The following is a 21,823-nucleotide window of genomic DNA, read 5'->3' as shown; positions in this document are numbered from 1 at the left end:
CCAAAATGAGCCCAGTCAGGACTCAGGATGCCTTTAGAAATTACAGAACTATTCAGACAGAACTTTCCAACAACCTATAGATACTCCTATATATGGGTTTTTCCTCAGTCAATCATCATTTCTGATGGTTTCTCAGCTAAACCTTTGCCACTACATGAACCAGTACTTTAAAAAAAGAAGATCATATGTCTAGACTTAAGACTTGGTAACATAAGGTGTTTTGTACACACAACTGGCTTCTACCAAGGGATTTTTTAAAAGATTTTATTTATTTGTCAGAGAGACATAGAAAGGAGAGAGAGTACCAGCAGGGAGAGCAGTGGGCAGAGGGAGAAGCAGGCTCCCCAGTGAGCAAGGAGATCGATGTAGGACTAGATCCCAGGACCCCAGAATCATGACCTGAGTGGAAGGCAGACACTTAACCAACTGAGTGACCCAGGCATTCCTAACAAGGGATCTTTTATGTGTAAGAAAAAAATCAAGGTGGAACGAGTATGATCAAACACAAATAAATTTTGTTACAACTAGGCACCAATCTGATCTTTACAAAGATAAAATACCTAATCGATTTTTTTTTTTTTAAGATTTATTTGAGAGAGAGAGAGACTGCACAAGGGTAGGGACAGAGGAATAAAGAGGAAGAATCTCAAGCAGACTCCCTGCTGAGCACTCCCCCAAGCCCAGGTGCCCCATAACAGGATTCCTTTGTAATGATTTCTCTCAGTATTTGCAGACAACTCATTCTTTTGGGCTGTTAGAGGACATGAAATCACATAAACAAAACTGTGTAAAATATTAAAATCTTAAAGGAATCAGTCAACATAGCACATTACATCCATAACTTCCAGAAAAACAGTTTTAATGGGGTAAGAACCAAAAAAGGGAGGCTAAATATGCAATAATAAAGTGTTTTAACCATTTTACAAGTAGGATTGTTTGTCTCCCGTAACTTCTAATTTAAATTTTATAACTTAGAGGCCATATTAACCACATACTATATGGGAAATAAAGCTGTTAATAATTTACGACTTGAGATACAAACCATATTAAGTATCAAGTATTAGTTTTTTGTTTAAAGATTGTATTTATTTGACAGAGAGAGAGCGAGCTCAAGTAGGCAGAGTGGCAGGTAGAGGAAGAAGGAGAGGCAGGCTCTCCACTGAGCAGGGAACCCAACGCAGGGCTTGATCCCACTGGGATCATGACTTCAGCCAAACTCATAAGCTTCAACTTAACCGACTTAGCCACCCAGGCACCCCTCAAGTTTAGTCTTATTGTTTTAAAAGGTACAACACAATACAGAAGAAAAGTTGGAGGTCTGTAAATCTGCAGGACCTTTTCTTGCTAGAATATAATTTTTGCTAAGCACTTAAATACTAAAATACATATTATAATTTCTTCCTTTTAAGTTATGTCAGTAGGTACATTATACTATGATTTTTTTAAGATTTTATTTATTTATTGAGAGAGAGAGCACAAGCAGAGGGAAAAGGCAGAGGGAAAGGGAGAAGCAGGTTCCCTGCTGAGCAGGACCCTGAGACCATGACCTGAGCCAAAGGCAGATGCTTAATCAACTAAGCCACCTAGAGACCCACTACCTAAGACTTTTACTTTAGGATAATAAAGAATTGCTTGTTAAGAAGAACTGCTTGGTCTCTTTGTCTTTGACTTAAAAAAAAAAAAAAAAGATGCAATAATGTATATCAAGACACATTTCACATAAAAAGTATTACAAACAGGGGCGCCTGGGTGGCTCAGTGGGTTAAGCCACTGCCTTCGGCTCTGGTCATGATCTCAGGGTCCTGGGATCGAGCCCCGCATCGGGCTCTCTGCTCAGCGGGGAGCCTGCTTCCTCCTCTCTCTCTGCCTGCCTCTCTGCCTGCTTGTGATATCTGTCAAATAAATAAATAAAATCTTTAAAATATATATATATATATACTGGGGGGAAAAAAAGTATTACAAACAAAAAAGGATGAAACACAGCTCATTGTAACTCAGCAAGTGTCAGGATACTACAAGGTTAACTGCCCAGTGACATGCATGTGCTCAGAGTTCAGGGGAGAACAGCGCAGGGAGACTTCAGAGCAGATGAAGACTCTTAACTGCGTTTTATAGACTAGAACGGATCTAAATAAAGAGAAAAAAAGGATAGGGATAATTCAAGAGAGAATAGCTATTAATACCACAGTAGGAGGAAAACATGACATTTTTGAGAAATAGAGGTCAGAATATCAAGAGAGTTCAAGAAGAGAAGACTAGAAAGGCAGGACACAACTGTGGGCCTTCAATGTCAGGGTAAGGAGTCAGATTTAATTCAATGGCACGAAATCAAGAGCTTTATAAACAGGAAAAACCACAAAAGTGGTGGTGTTAAAACAATAGCAAGCAGCAAGCTGAATGGTCTGGAGGGGAAAATTGACTTAGGATGTTCGTGAACTAGTAGTTCAGATATGAACTGCTAACAGCCTAATATCTCAACTGTAGCAGAGGAAATGCAGGGGAAAACATCAAAGTGAGTAAAAGCATAAACTTCCTGAGCTTAGTAATTGATTAGAAATGGGAAAAAAAGCAGCAGAGCAAATTGTCAAAGGTAACTCCAAAATGTTAACGCCTGGGGTTAGTGGAAAAAGGATAATATCATTAAGAAATGAAAGGTAGGGGCGCCTGGGTGGCTCAGTGGGTTAAAGCCTCTGCCTTCGGCTCAGGTCATGATCCCAGGGTCCTGGGATGGAGCCCCACATTGGGCTCTCTGCTCAGCAGGGAGCCTGCTTCCCCCTTTCTCTCTGCCTGCCTCTCTGCCTATTTGTGATCTCTCTCTCTCTGTCAAATAAAGAAATAAAATCTTTAAAAAAGAAAGAAAGAAATGAAAGGTAGGATGCCTAGCTGGCTCAGTCAGAAGAGCATGCAACTCTTGATCTTGGGGTCATGAGTTTGAGCCCCACACAGGGTACAGAGATTACTTAAAAATAAATAAACTTAAAAGAAAAAAAAAAAAAGAAAGAAATGGAAGGTAGTTTCAAGGAAGCAATGTCAAGTAGATGTATATCCAGCAGGTGGACGGTAGGAGGGATTAAATTCAAGAGACAGGTCAAGTCTAGGGGTAATAATGAATTGATTTAATTCAAGGTGCTAAATTTAATTCAAGGAAATCACTATATCTACTATAAAAATCATTTGACATGTTTTAAGTTACTGGATAATTTTTTTTAAGATTTTATTTATTTATTTGACAGACAGAGATCACAAGTAGGCAGAGAGGCAGGCAGAGAGAGAAGGGGAAGCAGGCTCCCTGCTGAGCAGAGAGCCCGATGTGCGGCTGGATCCCAGGACCCTGAGATCATGATCCAAGCCGAAGGAAGAGGCTTTAACCCACTGAGCCACCCCTTAAGTTACTTGATAATTTATTCTGTCAAACATATAAGAAGTCCATCAATACAGAAATGTTTGTGTAAAGTTTCCACAGTGTGTAAAGTTCCAAGAGACACACCAAACAACAGGTAGTTTAAACAAGAAGGTTCAGGCAGGTCTGCTCAATGCTGGCCATGACTCTTCTTCCCAACAACTACGATCAAAGAACTACTTGGTTGGAAACAAGTATGTCATTGTGAAATACTGCCAACATCAACGACAACAACAACAAAAAACTGGCCACGCCTCTTGGGACTATTTGCCAGATAAAGGCCATGCAGAGGTGAGTCTGAAAGAAGCTCTCTGGTGCCATAAGCTGCCTGTCAGTGACAGCAGCAGATATCCTATGATACAATCATGTATACACATGCCTCACAGAGTAACAGCACTTAGGTTTGGGTGACGCTGAATATATACTGAATATATTTAAAGAAGTACCAGGTGGCTCAAGTCTATTAAATGCCTGCCTTTGGCTTCCGTCATGATCCCAGGGTCCAGGGATCCAGCCCAGCGTCAGGCTCCCTGCCCAGGGGGGTGACTCTGCTTATCTCTACCTTTCTCTCTCCCCCTGTAACCCTCCCTGTGCTCCCTCTCTCCCTCTCAAATAAATAAAATCTTTTTTTTCCCCCTAAAGGTCAGGGGGCAGGGGGGAGGAACGACAGACGAATGAATAGACGGACCCCATTAGTTTCAACAGGGCTAAGAAGCACAACAATCTGGGCCTTTTATATAATAAAAGAATTCAAACCACAAAAATAACCAGATTGAAATAAAAGGCATCCAAACTGTCAAAAAAGAAGTCAAACTCTCACTCTTTCCAAATGATATATGATACTTTATGTGGAAAACCCAGAAGACTCCACCCCAAAACTGCTGAAACCCTTATAGGAATTCAGTAAAGTGTCAGGATATAAAATCAATGCACAGAAATTTCTATATACCAACAAGACAGATAAAAGAGAAATTAAGGAGTCGATCCCATTTACAACTGCACCCAAAACCGTAAGATACCTAGGAATAAATCTAACCAAAGAAGAAACAATCTGTAGTCAGAAAACTATAGAATACTCGTGGAAGAAATTGAGGAAGACACAAAGAAATGGAAAAACGTTCCATGCTCATGGACTAGAAGAACAAATATTGTGAAAATGTCTATGCTACCTAAAGCAATCTACACACTGAATGCAATCCCTATCAAAATACCATCAAATTTTTTCAAAGAAATGGAACAAATAATCCTAAAATTTATATGGAACCAGAAAAGACCACAAACAGCTAGAGGAATGTTGAAAAAGAAAATCAACGCCAGGGGCACCTGGGTGGCTCAGTGGGTTAAAGCCCCTGCCTTCAGCTCAGGTCATAATCTCAGGGTCCTGGGATCAAGCCCCGCATCAGGCTCTCTGCTCAGCAGGGAGCCTGCTTCCTCCTCTCTCTCTCTGCCTGCCTCTCTGCCTGCTTTTGATCTCCGTCTGTCAAATAAATAAATAAAGTCTTTAAAAAAAAAAAAAAAATCAACGCCAGTGGCATCACAATTCCAGACTTCAAGCTCTATTCTAATCATCTATCTAATCATCAAGACAGTATGGTACTGGCACAAACACAGACACTAGATCAAAGGAACAGAATAGAGAGCCCAGAAGTAGACCCTCAACTCTATGGTCAACTAATCTTCGACAAAGCAGGAAACAATGTCCAATGGAAAAAAAACAGCCTCTTCAACAAATGGTGTTGGTAAAATTGGACAGCCTCATGCAGAAGAATGTAACTGGACCATTTCCTTATACCATACACAAAAACAGACTCAAAATGGAGTCCTTTCTCAATGTGAGAAAGGAATCCATCAAAATCCTTGAGGAGAACACAGGCAGCAACATCTTCCACCTCAGCCACAGCAACTTCTTCCTAGAAACATCACCAAAGGCAAGGGAAGCAAGGGCAAAAATGAACTATGGGGCTTCATCAAGATCAAAAGCTTTTCACAGTAAAGGAAATAGTCAACAAAACCAAAAGACAACTGACAGAGTGGGAGAAGTTACTTGCAAATGACATATCAGATAAAGGGCTAGTATCCAAAATCTATAAAGAACTTAACCAAACTCAACACCCAAAGAACAAATAATTCAAGAAATGGGCAGAAGACATGAACAGACGTTCCTGCAAAGAACGACATCCAAATGGCCAAAAGACACATGAAAATGTTCAACATCACTTGGCATCAGGGAAATACAAATCAAAACCACAGGGAGGCACCACCTCACACCAGTCAGAATGGCTAAAATGAACAAGTCGGGAAACAACAGATGATGGCAAGGATGCAGTGTTGGTGGAACGCAAGCCAGTACAGCCACTCTGAAAAACAGTATGGAGGTTCCTCAAAAAGTTAAAAATAGAGCTACCCTACAACCCAGCAATTGCACTACTGGGTATTTACCCCAAAGATTCAAATGTAGTGATCCGAAGGGGCACATGCACCCCAATGTTCGTAGCAGCAAGGTCCACAACAGCCAAACTATGGAAAGAGCCCAGATGCCCATCAACAGATGACTGGATAAAGAAGATGTGGCATACACACACACACACACACACACACACACACACACACAGAGGAATATTATGCAGCCATCAAAAAATGAAATCTTGCCACATGCGATGATGTGAATGGAATGAGAGGGTATTACGCTAAGCGAAATAAGTCAATCAGAGAAAGACAACTATATGATCTCACGGATATGAGGAATTTGAGAAACAAGACAGAGGATCATAGGAAATGGAGGGAAAAATGAAAGAAGATGAAACCAGAGAGGGAGACATACCATATGAGCCTCTTAATCTCAGGAAACAAACTGAGGGCTGCTGGATTGGAGGGAGGATGGGAGGGACAGGATGGCTGGGTGAGGGACATTAGGGAGGGTATGTGCTATTGTAAGTGCTGTGAATTATGTAAGACTAATGAATCACAGACCTGTACTCCTGAAACAAGTATTGTATTATATGTTAATTTAAAAAAACTAATCAGATTGAATCAATTCATGAGAAACGAAGAGACTCAGGCCAGGCATCTTAAAATGTTGGGTGGGGGAGATTAGGCACAGGCGGCTAATCTTTTTTGGCTAGTGTACATTTTAACTTTAAAAAAAAAAAAAGGACTATTTTACATATTCCTGTCTCGCTTTCAAATGCTGGGTAATTAAGAGTTGAAAACTTTGAGAAGGCAACACTGAATAATTTTAAAGGAATCTTTTATTTTCACTGGATCTCAAAGAAATGCTTTTTCTTAGACATGCACTGCATATTAAGAAACAGATTCACAGCAAAATTTGAATGTGGAGGCAACATAAAATAATTCAGAGATGTTAACCGTTAAGTGGATTTCCAACTGCTACTACTTTAGGCAAGTTTTTACAGTTTCTTCATGCTTCCTTATAACTTTCCTAGTAACTTTTCAAATATCTGATGGATGGTATAACCTTCCTATACTAGGACGCTGCATGCTGGGTGGGATTATTCCATGGTGGAGAGATGATTTAAACACCAGCACTTATCAGCTGAGTAAAACTACTATGGCTTTGGGGCCCCTGGGTGGCTCCGCGGGTAAAGCCTCTGCCTTCAGCTCAGGTCATGATATCAGGGTCCTGGGATAGAGCCCCGCATCGGGCTCTCTGCTAGTCAGGGAGCCTGCTTCCCCCACTCTCTGCCTTCCTCTCTGCCCACTTGTGATATCTCACTCTCTGTCAAATAAATAAATAAAATCTTAAAAAAAAAAAAAAAAACCTACTATGGTTTGGTCTTATTCCTTGAATAGAAGCGCAAACCTCAGGTTTTCTAAAACCTTTGCCACTGAAGTCAACTATAAATAAAAACAGAAACAAAGAGTTCAAAAAGCATGCCTGCATTCACCTATCATGGCAAATTCATTATGAAGGTTCATTTATTTGACAAATATTTGGGAGTGGGAGGCACAATTCTAGGCACTCGGGATTGATGCAGATATGAACAAAACAATGTTCCTATCCTTAAGGGAGCTGCAATTTTTTTAAATTAACATATAATGTATTATTTGCCCCAGGGATACATCATCAGGCTTACACATTTCACACAGCACTCACCATAGCTCCCCCCCCACAATGTCCATAACCCAGCCACCCTATCCTGACTCCCACACCCCCCAGCAATCTTTAGTTTGTTTGTTTCGTGAGATTAAGAGTCTCTTACGGTTTGTCCAGGAGCTGCAATTTTTGTGTCAACTGTAATATTCTCACATGGCTGAATGCCCTCAGTGTGACTTTTCTCCCCTACCTATTAGGTCTATGCTTTGAAAAAGATAAAAAGAAGAGTAAATATAAAATTGAGTCAGTTACCTTGTTCAGTGAAATCGCTAAACAAGATGATGAGAGAGAAAGACGGAGGAACTGACTCTACATGTCTTTTCTATCCCTTTAGAAACACTAAGTAATGTCTGTGAGTTTTGAGAGATCCAGATGCAAATTCATGATCTATGTGCATTCCTCTGCCAGCTGTAGAGCACAGATAAGAAGCTTCCTAGCCAAAAAACAACCATCTTCTCCTTGAAAAACAAAAACCCAGTAAGTTGCCAGAAACTGTCACTTAAATTCCATGTTGCAATCATATTTCTGTATCAAGAGCCTTTCACTGGTAATAAGTCTCTTGAACCAGCAACACTTAAGATAATGTTCAAAATAAGAAAACAGCTCTGTTTCAACAGATAACCACCAAAGATCAATCTTGTATAATCTGTGACTACACTAGTGGTACAGAGTGTGGTTCATTCTATATTCTACATATATAGGTATATGAATGTATGTATGTATGCACGTATGTATATATATGGGAATGGGGGGATCAAAGATGGGATAAATTCTGCATATATTCCACAAAGGAGGCTCTGTAATACACAGAATTTCAAATAGTTGGGTTAGTAATCAATACTTAAAATCACTGGGTGTCATTTAAGTGGCTGAAACACTGACAGTTGCTTTTCCAAAAGTGGACCTCAAATGTGAGAAATCAAAAGCAAGTAATTATGCTCTAGCATTTTTAGACAAAGTTCAGTTGCACTTCAGATGAACGTTATTGCTTTTCCCATCTCAAGTTGGCAAAAGGAAGCCCCAACCATGTTCTCAGAAAAGATTAACTATGATCAAACCAATTTTAGCAAATTTGATTTGTATCTTTATTTTTTTAAACATTTCATTTGAGTGGGGAGGGAGAGCACGAGCAGCCAGGGGGGGGGGGGGGGGGGTGAGAAGCAGACTCCCTGCTGAGCAGGGAGCCCATGTGGGACTTGATCCTAACACCCCTGGATTATAACCTGAGCCAAAGGCAGATGCCCAACCGACTGAGCCACCGGGGTACCCTGATTTGTACCTTTTTTTTGTACCTTTTTTTAAATCATTTAATATACAAGTATTTTCTTTTTTTTTTTTTTTAAGATTTTATTTATTTATTTGTTAGAGATCACAAGTAGGCAGAGAGACAGGCAGAGAGGGGGGGGAAGCAGGCTCCCTGCTGAGCTCAATCCCAGGACCCTGGGACCATGACCTGAGCTGAAGGCAGAGACTTTAAACCACTGAGCCACCCAGGCACCCCAAGTATTTTCCTTTTAAACTTAATCCTTATACAACAGGGTAGGCAAGGAGGGGGGAACATAAATCCTAACATGATGTCTTGGTGAAGACATTTTCTGATGGTGACCAGGAAAGATTAAAACCATGGATCACAGTGGCGCCTGAGTGGCTCAGCTGGTTGAATAACCAACTCTTGGTTTCACCTCAGGTCATTACCTCATGGGTCAGAAGATCGAGCCCCACCTTGGCTCAGTGCTCAGTGGGAGTCTGCTTGAAGGTTGTTCCCTCTGCCCCGCCCCAAACTCACATGCTCTATCTCTAAAATAATCTTAAAAACGAACAAATAAAAACCATGGATCACATACTATCTCCTAAAAAGGGTAAAAATCAAATAATTTTAAGAATGCAAAGATTTTTTAGTGTTCTGGCTTGCTCTTTATTATGACTTCTGTAACAGAACACATTCACTTCATACTACTCAGATATATTACTAATAGTACTCTAAGAAATGTCTATGTGTAATTTATAATGTAATTTTCTGACTTCATGTCCTCCATGAGACAGAAATCACATGGTAGGTTATTTTATTCCTGAAATTAAGAATTTAATTTTATAAGGCAGCATTTAAGTTCATCACCTTAAATGAAACATCCCCCACCTCCTAAGAAAGACAAAAACCCTTATAATTTAACAGAAAACAGAAGAAATACTTAAGTCTTGCATGTTAAGAGCATAGAAAATCCAGGTATTAAAATCACTAGAAATTAACTGTATTTTTAAAGCCAAGCAGATCATTTTATCTAAGTGCCGGAGGTAATTCAATATTGATAATCACTACAGAAAGATCAGAAAGACTAGCCGCCATGTCGGAAAAATGTTTCCTGACTTCTCTTTGACTAGTTCTAAGGTCTACCTTTGAGATTTAACATAAGGCAAATTCCTACACACATACTAATGTCCAGCTACTTGCTCCCAGTTAACCTCTGATAAAGACGAAGGAAGTTAACTTTGTTTCCTCTTGAACCTCTCCTTTCTTCTCCCCTACCTTGCCCCCATATCAAAGCTCTCACTGGCACCGCATAGGTCAATGTCCTATTTAAAAGAAAGAGAAAAACATTCCTATCTCTGATCTACAGCTCCTCATAGAAATTTAAATTTTCTTAATTATAATTTCCCCCTTAACATATTATATGATTCTCTCTTAACAGAAGATTACAGACTCTGTCCCTGCTTCCTATTGTCCAAAGAATAAAATTTTAAGGGAATTTTTTGGGACAAAACACCTAAACGACCAATCCCTATGAAGATAAGCAGTTTTATAATAGGGTCTCAAATAAAAGCTACAGGGCACCTGGTGGCTCAGTCGTTAAACTTTTGCCTTCGGTTCAAGTCGTGCTCCCAGAGTCCTGGGATCGAGCCCCAAATCGGGCTCCCTGCTCCGCAGGAATCCTGCTTCTCCCTCTCCCACTTCCCTTGCTTGTGTCCCCTCTCTGGCTGTCTCTCTCTGTCAAATAAATAAATAAAATCTTTGAAAATAAATAAATGCTTAAATTATCAATTCCTGTTTCTTACATACTCAATAGAAAAAGAAAACTAGGGGTGCCTAGGTGGCTCAGTGGGTTGAAGTCTCTGCCTTCGGCTCAGGTCAGAATCTCAGGGTCCTGGGATCAAGCTCTGCATCCAGCTCTCTGCTCAGCCGGGAGCCTGCTTCCCCCCACACCCCGCCCTGACCTCTGCCTGCTTGTGATCTGTCTGTCAAATAAATAAAATCTTAAAAAAAAAAAAAAAAAGAAAGAAAGAAAGAAAGAAAGAAAGAAAGAAAACTAATCAAATGAGACAGGCAGCAAAAAAACAAAAATGAAATTTAAAAAAAGGCAACTAAAACACAGGCAAAATTCAACACACCAATGTCATTTTGAAACTTGCAGATTTACCCATCTTATTCTAATACGCTTTCCTCAGGGCCCTGCCCTAAAGGAACAAAAACAGAATCTCCAAACCCCACCCTTTTTACACCAATCCTCCCCACTCACGGCTGCATAAGAAGTTTCTTTTCTAGAAAGACAAACAACATAATTTGAAGGTCAATTTACCATGGGAACTCAACAGTGTGCCCCTGTGTAAATGAGCATGATTTTCCTGTTTTGCCTAAGTACTTGAGATGTTTAACGCCAATTCCAGGAAAAATGTAGTAAACTACATTCTTCAAAAAAAAACCTAATCATTATTCCAAACCCAGCTAATCTGCGTATTGCTTATTAGTATTTTAATATTATATTTAGGAATGTTAATATTCCTCTCCCAGTCTATAAACAGACTGTCCAAAGCTCTGGTTCTTTCCACTCAGTTTTATGTAGAGTAACAAGCATCAAAATGGATAAGGAGCAAGGACTGCCTGGTTGGCTCAGTCAGTTAAGCATCTGCCTTGGGCTCAGGTCATGATCTCAGGGCCCTGGGAAGAAGCCCTAAGGTGGGCTCCCTGTTCAGTGGGGAGTCTGCTTCTCTCTTTCCCTCTGCCCCTCCCCTGACTCATGCACGAGCTCTCTTAAACTAATAAAGAAAGAAAATCTTTTTTTAAAAATGGACAAAGAACAGAAAGCTGAATGAAAATGCAAATCCATCTTTTAGGCATACAACTTAATGAAGAAACAGGTTTGAATTTTTAGCTGCTGTATTCACAATTAAAAACTGTCCAATTCCCGCTAGCCAAAAGGTACACCCAAGAGGAGAGAAACAAAATTCAAATTATAAAGGTTATGTGCAATGAAAAGAATCTACTCTTCTACCGGCCTAGTTAAAATTAATATCCTGGCAATTAGGTAGGGGGCTACTCATATTTTTGAAGGCAAGCCAATAAAAACCCAAACAGCCTCCAGTAACCACACACTACAACGCAGGCTGTGTTTTAAATGGCAAGGTCAAATACCTACCCCCCCTTTTTTTTAAGATTTTATTTATTTACTTGCCAGACAGAGATCACAAGTAGGCAGAGAGGCAGGCAGAGACAGGGGAGGGGGGGGAGGAAGCAGGCTCCCCGCCGAGAGCCCGATTCGGGGCTCCATCCCAGGATCCTCATATCATGACCTGAGCCAAAGGCAGAGGTTTTAACCCACTAAGCTACCCAGGTGCCCCAAATACCTACCCTTTTGAAGCTGTTCTCAATTACTAAATAGCGAAAAGACCAGAAAACCATCTTTTTTTTTTTTTTTTCAAGATTTTATTTATTTATTTATTTGACAGATAGAGATCACAAGTAGGCAGAGAGGCAGGCAGAGCGGGAAAGAAGCAGTCTCCCTGCAGAGCAGAGAGCCCGATGCGGGGCTCGATCCCAGGACCCTGGGATCATGACTAGAACACCATCTTCTTAAGACCATCCTTTTAAGACAATTCAACAGAACCCCCAGAGAAAGACCCTCAATTTTTTTTTTTTAAGATTTTTATTTATTTGACAGAGATCACAAGCAGGCAGAGAGTCAGGCAGAGAGAGAGAGGAAGGGAAACAGACTCCCCACTGAGCAGAGAGCCTAATGCAGGGCTCAATCCCAGGACCCTGAGATCATGACCCGAGCTGAAGACAGAGGCTTTAACCCACCGAACCACCCAGGTGCCCCAAGACCCACACTTTTAAACTAGTAACATTTATCTCATGTAAACAGAGAACAACAAGTCACTGCCATCCAAATAAATACAGGAAGAAAAAAACCTTTCAGTTAAAGTCAAAAAGTAGAATTCATCAACATTTTTTTTAAGGATTTTATTTTATTTATTTATTTATTTGACAGAGAGAGAAAGAGAGAGAGATCACAAGTAGGCAGAGAGCCAGGCAGAGAGAGAGGGGGAAGCAGGCTCCCTGCTAAGCAGAGCGCCCAATGAGGGACTCAATCTCAGGACCCTGAGGATCATGCCCTGAGCCAAAAGCAGAGGCTTAACCCACTAAGCCACCAAGGCACCCCATCATGGACATGCTTTAAACAAAAGAAGGGCAAAAGTACTCCAGACTAATAAGAAATGAGCTCTTAAGCAAAAGAGATTTCTCCCTTTTTGGTTTTAAGTAACTACACTTAAAATAACCACTCTAAAAACTCAAGTCATGGCTTCATACTGAAGATAAAAATCCTTAAACTATCATTTTGCTTAACCCATTAATGGGGAGCAGGGAGTTATAAAAAAGCATACTGGCTTAAATAACTTCTATTTATAATAAACATATTAAAATATAGGTAAAATATTCTCTAAAACAAGATGAAAAACTTCTCAAACATACAACCTACTGTAAACCTATTCTGTACAAATTATGGAATATTCCAAGTATATTGCTTATACATCACAAACTTAAGTACTATTCAATTCAACATGAAAAAAACAATCCGGGCGCCTGGGTGGCTCAGTCGTTAAGCGTCCTCCTTCGGCTCAGGTCATGATCTCAGGGTCTTAGGATCGAGTCCCACATCAGGCTCCCCGCTCTGTGAGAAGCCTGCTTCTCCATCTCCCACTGCCCCCTGCTTGTGTTCCCTCTCTCACTGTGTCACTTTCTGTCAAATACATTTAAAAAATCTTAAAAAAGGAAAAAAGGAAAAAACAATTCACACAAATAATTCAAATTCTCAAGTTTCCAATAAGCGTGTGGACATAACTATTAAAAATAACATCACACCTCCAAGGTCCATCAGCACCACTCAGTTTCTTGCATTTTCCAACCTGAAAATAGTCAGAAGAACCAATGTCTCAAAAAGGCACAAAGAATAATGTGTTTATATAGCTCTCTGGTAAATAGCAGGCCTATGACTAAACAACCCATTGTGTACTACTGTTTTCAATCAGGCCACTTACATATGCTAAAATGCAAAGAAACAGAGGACCTTAGAGCTTATCTTTTTTCTTTTCTATTGATTTACACCCTCAATATTTAACCCAAACCCTACATTCTACAGCATACAGTTATATTTTCAATTACCAGTGTTTTCATTAAGTGGTATACAGGCCATTAGGATATTTGAGACGACTTAAATGGAATATGAATACCTTAAAAAAATGTATTTATGCACGGGAAAAAAAAATTCTGCACTGAAGAAAATTTTGTTGACTCTGATGCCATTAAATTCAAAGCACACTATTAAACTTACACACCCCGAAGAAAAAAACTCCAACTATAACATGCCACTGATTCTAAGATGCATTCCCATTTAGCATACAGATGTTGAAAAAAATAATGCAGGTAATGTATTAATGAGAGGTCTAGGTGATACGATATGCTACTATAAATCCTTCATATATAGAAATTATTACGTAACTATCTTTCTTCAAGATGCTTTATTCTCTCATTTTTCTTCATAAGACATCTTTTCATTAAAAGTCTGAACCCATTCATAAGCAGACCTGACCAGGGCCACATGTAACAAGAGTGACTCGTCCTTCCCCCACACAAAAGATAAACCTAAGGTTTCTGCTACCACCAGAGTTCCCGCACCTTCCCCAACCCCAGCGACTATTACTAGCACAGTACCACAGGGTACAAGGTCTCCTCTGAACTGTCACTAGAGCACATATCCTAACTCTACATATCCTTAACAAAAATCTATCATCAGCCTCCATCCCCTCCCTGCACCATTCCTTCTTTCTTAATACTCCACTGAAAATCTTGGTAGGCCTAGGACTTCAAGGCTAGCAATCATTTGACCATTTCCAATAACAAAATCTGATGCAATCTCCTACTGCTCTTCCTGAAATGCTCAATTTCCATATTTCCATTCCATGAGGCTAGTATCACCACCATTTGGTCTAGCTAACTGATTCTCAAACATTTAAATTAAATTTATGTAGACCTTAGTTACCTAAGAAACAAAACAACCAATTACAAATGAAGTCACAAAAGAACTGGTTCTTTTAACATCACCTGACAAATCCAATCCGATCAACAGAAGTTTCACTGAAACATCCTTGCTCAAAAAAATATGCCCTATGACATTTATATCCAAAACGAACTTGAAGGTGCTTTCAAATTTTTCACCCATGAGTTTTTGTCACTGCTATTACTTCCGCCTAATTTACTCATACTGCTTTAACTATCTGATTAAATACTATGTATCCTTCAATTCTTCCTTGAAAACAAAGCTTTCACTGTGAAAGCTTCCCTGCAAAGTTCATGTGCACTTTCAATATAAATATAGCTCTATTTTAGAATACCAAATGTCATTATGATTATTTACATTTCTGTATATTCTATTAGACAGATTATGATTTCATATGTAACGTCATTTTACTACTTAACAGTGGAACCCAATGACCTTAGACTATGTATTAATGAGAGACACTACAATATAGCTTATTAGGTAAGATCACAGATTCTAGAATCAGACTATTCTAGATAGGAATTTGACTCTAAACTTACTTGTGTCAGTCTGGGAAGTTCACGAAGTTTCCTCATCTGTAAAATGGAGATGACATTAGAAGAGTTACTGCATAAGTATCTTCAAATCAAATGAATTCTGACAAGGACAAGAAACATGCTCAATAACTACCTTCTGAATTAAAAAAACAAACAAACCATAATTTAGGTAAATACAAGAAATAAACCATGGCCTTCTATTTAGCACCCATGTCCATTTAAAGACTCTATATTCTAGTTCTTAGCATAAATCCAACAATTCTACCTGCCTGTCTTCATATAGAATAAGGCCTTATAATGGCCTTATTTCCAATATGCATTTTAACTTTCATATGCATTATAAACTTTCAAAGTTCAAAATAAAAAAGCAGTATGTGATTTTCTGAAGCAAAAATTCTAGTAGCCATTTGACACTTAAGAAGAAATCACTTAACTGAGTGAGCCAAGCAAAATTAACTGTGCTATTCTTTACGCACAATCAACACATGAACTCTCAGGGTACCAATCATTATAGTTGTCAAGATCTAATGCATCCATCTCAACAATAAGGTCTTCCCAAAATGAGGCCCTTTTCTCTCAAACAACCAGGTCTGCCTCAAATGAGGGTCTTACTCTTCCCCTCTAGGACATTCTATATTCATTCCAAATTCCTTGCCATTGTTTATGTTGTTTCCTATACACAGACTGGACTTTTTACTATGAAACAGATCATCAGAGCTCTTCTAGTATTTTAGACCACTAAGCTTTTACTGCATTTTTGCAGGTACACACGATTTAGCATTTATTATCTTTTACCAAATTCTACTTCTCCACCTTTTCCAAATTCTTCTCCCTCCTTCCCTCTTTCTCTGTCTCCCTCAAAACACACATAGTTTGCAAGTTCCCTCAAGAGCTACTCAAAATGCTTTGATTAGTTAATGAAATAATATTTATCTCTCTTTAAGGGTTGGGGATAAATCATAAAAAATTTTCTCATAAACAATTAAATAGCTGTAGGTGATAATGCTATAGGCGAGGTACTCTCTACTTTCATGTTCCAACATTAAGCTAAAAATAGGTAATACGCGATCATAATTAATGGTATAATGTTGTCTGACTAACACATAAAGATTTCTTGAAGTGACTAAGAACTTGGTAATAGCTGCAATATCAGTCCTGAACTGGTATTAATAAAAATGTCACTTTTGAAAAAAAAATAATGCCACATATGTATAAAATAATGGTTTTTGTAAAGATAAAAAAACACTGCTTCAAGACAAGGATATGGAATATAAAAGTGACAGCAAGAGGGAAGTGGCTTTAATCCTCTTTGACTTCTTTGAAGCCATCAAAAAAAGCAGGAGTTCTTATGATCAAGCCACTCCTAGAAAACCCTTTTTACATTCCATTCCTTGTGTAGTAATTTTGCTTCTCCCCTGAAAACTGAATTCCTTCTCTGTCCTTTTCTCAACTTTTCCTGAATTAACAAAGGAAGAGCAGACGGGTTCACAAATCAGTGAGACTACATAGTTCCTTCCAATTTGAAGCCAATATAATTTTTCAATTGTATATATATAACAATTTCTGATAACTGGCAAAGAATCTGAATGGTACTGCATCCACATGAATAGCTAACTCTATAGCACTGGTAATAATATTGGGCATGGTCCTTAGAAAAAACAAAGCCAATTTTCTTTTTTTTAATAATGCTGTTTTTGTTTTTGTTTTACAGTGACAACAAGAACAGGGAGAGAAAACGCTATCACTACAAGTATAACCTCATATTTTTTTTTAAAGATTTTATTTATTTATTAGACAGAGATCACAGGTAGGCAGAGAGGAGGAAGCAGGCTCCCCACTAAGCAGAGAGCCCAATGCGGGGCTAGATCCCAGGACCCTGAGCTGAAGACAAAGGCTTTAACCCACTGAGCCACCCAGGCACCCCTAGTATAACCTCATATTAATGGGCAACTGAGACCAACTGTTAAGGATGTTTTAAGCAGGGGCTCCTGGGTGGCTCACTAGGTTAAGCATCTCAGGTCATGATCTCTGGGTTCCGGAATCGAGCCCCGCATCGGGCTTCCTCCTCAGCAAGAGTATTATAGTTACAGTTTTAGCTCTTAAATTTAGGTCTTTGATTCTCAATTACCCAGATAATTATGAAATCACAAATATCATGCTTTCAAATCCATAAGTTTTTTATAGTTTAAGTATTAGATGGGACTTAATAGACTCTGTGCTATGGAAATATACACAGATACACAAGATGTTAATTTATGCCCTGCAATTTTGAAACAAGTGTAAACAGGTAAATTGATATACCCATACAATGGAATACCATGCTCTTGTAAGCAGAGGAATGGGTGAATATCGATCACACCCAGGTTGACCAAATTATAGCCTATTCCCTCAACCACATGATCCAAGAAGAAAAACAGAATCTTTCTCCTTTTGCGCTTGGCTGGCTCAGTAGGTAAACATGCAACTCTTTATCTCAGGGTCTTGAGCCCAATCTCCACTGGGCATAGAGATTACCTTAAAAAAAAAAAAAAAAAAATCCCTCTTCTTCTTCTAGAATCATGGTTTCCAACCTGTGTGCTAAGGCACCTTGAGGGTACCACAGTAAATTCACAGGGGCACTACAGGGAATCTTAAGTTTCTTGAGGGAAATGGCAGTAACTGACGTATGTGAACCAAACAACGATCTGAGGTCATTCATAATTTCAAAAGTAGCTCAAAAAAATTCAATACTTAAGAAACGGGGGTTTTAAGCAAGTTGCTATGATAAAACCCAAGTATCATATAAAAATCAGTGCCAAAAAGGAAAAAAAGCTGGAATACCTGATTCCAAGGTTTGAGAATTTGTATAGTACCCAAAAGGCACACATATTAAAATTAAAATGTTTTCTTTCAAATCATATATATTAATTTTTCAAGTAGCTAAATTGTTAGGAAATAAATACTTAAGCTGTTTGGTCCAAACTACTTAATAAATGGAAATATTACTATTTCTTTTGGTGAAGGGGCACAGTGGAAAATATTACTGAGTCACCAAAAGGAAGAAGAGACTCTCTTCACCAGGAGCCAGGAGAAGCCTGAGAGAAATCAGAGCAAAGCCCAGCAAGATGCCAAACTAGAATAATTAAGACACTGTACCCCCAATTCCAAGTCCTCTATCTGGCTGTCACAGTTCTTCAATTATATGAACTGCTCCAGTATCCTGCCAATAAAGCCATACCTTCTTTTACTTAAGCTCTCAAGCAGTTTGTCACCAGCAACCAAGAGTCCTGAATAACAAAATCAGATGATCTACATATTCAGCCTGATTTCCTTAATAAAATCAGAAATAATGTATACCAGCTTGTTTTTTTTAAACAAGTTAGGGCATTACTATAACTCAAATACAAATCATCCCATTTATTATGTCCTATATTAACTGAATACAAGATAACTCCTATTGGATATTGCACGCTGAGACAAAATTTAGTTTTTGAAGTTTTATAGACTTATTTATTTGAGAGAAAGAGAGCATGAGCGGAGGGGAGGGGCAGAGGGAGAGAGAGAAGCATACTCCCCTCTGAGCAGGGAGCCCACATGGGGCTCAATAAGCCCCAGGATGCTGGGATCATGAGCCGAAGGCAGCTGCTTAACCGACTGAGAGACCCGGGCACCCCTAAAGATTTCTCTTTTTTTTTTTTTTTTTTTTTTTTTGGAGATTTTATTTTTTCCACAGAGAGAGACAGAGTGAGAGAAAGAACACAAGCAGGGGAAGAAGAGCAGGCTTCCCACTGAGCAAAGAGCCTGATGCGGGCTCAATGCAGTCTCAATCCCAGGACGGCAAAGGCAAGGCAGACACTGAATGACTGAACCACCCAGGCGCCCCTATAGATTTCTTCTTGACAAAAACCTCATTAAACTTTCACAGCATGGTAATACAAACTAAATTATACCACTTTTTTCCTTTCACACCAAGATTACAAATTAGATAATTTCTAAGTAATCTAAAGCTCTAATATACTCAAAATTACAGCTTCAAAGAAGAAAAGTAAAATATTTTATGAATATTACAAGAAGTCATCAAACATTTTCTTAAATAATACTTAAAAGCAATTCATTTCCAGAAATTAACATGGATCTTGTATTAATTTTGATTTCTGGAGAAATCTTTTATTATAAATCAAAGGCAGTAGTGATTTTAGCAATAAGCACAACCAACAGTTCATTCATTGTAACTGTTAAACAGATGTTTATTTCAGTCAGAGATAAAAGTAAACCTTTCCAAAAATGAGAAAACCCAGAAATATACCAATGGAAAATGGAAACTACAGCTAATCTTTATGTTCTGTGATAAAGCATTTATATAGATCTACTGCAAATAAAATTTTATCAGAAAAAAAAAAGTAACCATCAGCTGGCTAGCACTCAACTTTTTTTTTTTTAACCTGCTCATTGAGTGTTCTGCCTTGCTCACATTAAAAACCCTAACAATTAACTTATTCCTCAATGAGTGCCACTTTATCATCATATAAAGAAAACAAGCTACCATCTTTGCTTCCGCAGAGCATCCATATGCATATTCATTCCGTCCTGTTTGTGTTGTGTCCAGGTAAGAAGTTGGATTTGGGGGCACCTGGCTGACTCAGTTGGTAGAGCATGCAACTCTTGATCTCGGTCATGAGTTCAAAGCCCACACTGGGTACGGAAATTACTTTAAAAAAAAAAAAAAAGTTGGGTTTTGTTTTTGTTTTTTTAAACCTTTTACTTATATTTATTTGCCAGAGAGAGAGAGAGAGACAATGCACGCACAGAAGCAGGGGGAGCAGCAGAGAGAAGGAGAGGAAGAAGCAGGCTTCCTGCTGAGCAGGGAGCCTGATGCAGGGCTTGATCCCAGGACCCTGGGATCATGAACTGAGCCGAAGGCAGATGCTTAACCAACTGAGCCACCCTGGATTTTTTTTGCGGGGGGGAGGATATTTGAGTAATCTCTATGTCCAATGTGGGGCTTGAACTCACGACCCCAAGATCAAGAGTCACATGCCCCTGGATTTATCCGTCTTATATAATACACATGTATGTGCATACACACATATTTAGCCCCAGTCTGTAGAAGAAAATGCAAATTTTTCAGACTACTTCCTGTTGGATCTGAGTATATCTTCCCTAGACAAATATCCATTTTCATGTAGCACTGTTTATAAATAATTAACTATTCAGTATTACTTAAATATGTTTAATATTTAAAGTGCCTCTTACCCCAATGCAACTCTGATCTGATGAGACTGCCTAAAATTTCTAGGGTAAAACGTGTAAAAGTCTAAAAAGTTTTTAAAAGCTTAAATGTAGATCTCTGAAGACTATACTGCACATGTTCAATTAAACATCTCCAAAGGAGAATCTGGACTATCAGTCTACTGAGCTGTATAAATTCCTAGAGGCCTAAAGATGAAGACGAAAGAAATATACAGATTAAATGTTTACTTAAAAAGATAAAGAAGCACTTGGCTGGCTCAATCAGAACAGCATGCAAATCTTGATCTCAGGGTTGAGAGTTCAAGCCCCACAGTGGGTGGAGATTACTAAAAAAATAAAATAAAGTAGAACTCAATAATCTGGATATATATTAATGTAAAGCAACTAAAGTCTGCAACAGTTCACTGGTGTCTGTATCAGTCAAATAAGAAAAGAGAGGAATGAAAGCAGGAGATGAACGAGAGAAAACAGGGCTCCCAGGGATAATATGTATTAAAATAAGAACCAAGTTTATCTTTATGCCATGGTACATATGCACAAAATTAGGTTAATCATGTCTCTGTTCCCAATGCAAAATATGTTAGCTCCTAGCTTATCTAGTACATCCCTGGTTTTAATCTTTCCCATGCATTCAAAAGTTACTACCAAACTACTTTCTAAATTTTTTAACTCCAATGTTTCTGACAACCTCTTTGTGACATTATTCCTTTCACCACCTAATGGGCAGATCCAAGAGCCACTCGAGGTTTCTTTAGAATTCTAATTTCCATCTTACATTTACATCCGTCTCTGAAAAGAGCTAAAATTTTAAAAATATATTAGACAATATTTCAGATTATCACTGGGGTGAAATGGCAGTTTCAAGTGGATTCAAAGTTTGTCCAGGATCCTTCATTCCCTGTTTCCATTCCAGCACTGCTGCAGCTTCTCCTGCTTCTTTACCAAGTGTTTCTCAAACTAGCAACAGAAGGATCAAGCTTTCCATCAGTCCACTACAAAACTAATGGGGGTAATATTAGATAAGTTAAACCAACTTTCAACCCAGGATGAAGTCAAGTCACAAAAAATCCATTGAACAAACAAAGCTCACAGTATATCTTAAGGTCATACCTTAACCTTTAATATATCAATACACGGTTGCAACCCTGACCCCAGTCTACAGTAAAACCCAAGGTAACTCCCTCCAAGCCTATTTATGTAATCAAAGTTCAAATTT

The 21,823-nt window shown here is 38.8% G+C and overlaps 1 protein-coding gene across 9 annotated transcripts in view; it reads right to left on the bottom strand.

Annotated features, from left to right (window-relative positions):
* The window catches only part of MTMR3 (myotubularin related protein 3), a 138,632-nt gene that overhangs the window by 57,349 nt on the left and 59,460 nt on the right, over window positions 1-21,823 (bottom strand). Inside the window, exon 2 of one of the 9 annotated variants that reach the window (XM_032883372.1) lies at window positions 15,382-15,417. The exons of the other annotated variants lie outside the window; for them this stretch is intronic. The gene's annotated coding sequence lies outside the window, so the exon portion shown is untranslated. The remainder of the gene's footprint in view (window positions 1-15,381; window positions 15,418-21,823) is intronic. 9 annotated transcript variants of the gene reach the window in all.

The sequence above is a fragment of the Lontra canadensis genome, unplaced genomic scaffold (genome assembly GCF_010015895.1).
Source record: "Lontra canadensis isolate GAN:19392208 unplaced genomic scaffold, GSC_riverotter_1.0 scaffold87, whole genome shotgun sequence".
NCBI classification, from domain to species: Eukaryota; Metazoa; Chordata; class Mammalia; order Carnivora; family Mustelidae; genus Lontra; species Lontra canadensis.
Note: the sequence above shows the minus strand (reverse complement) of the source record. Positions and strands in the feature narration are given on the sequence as shown.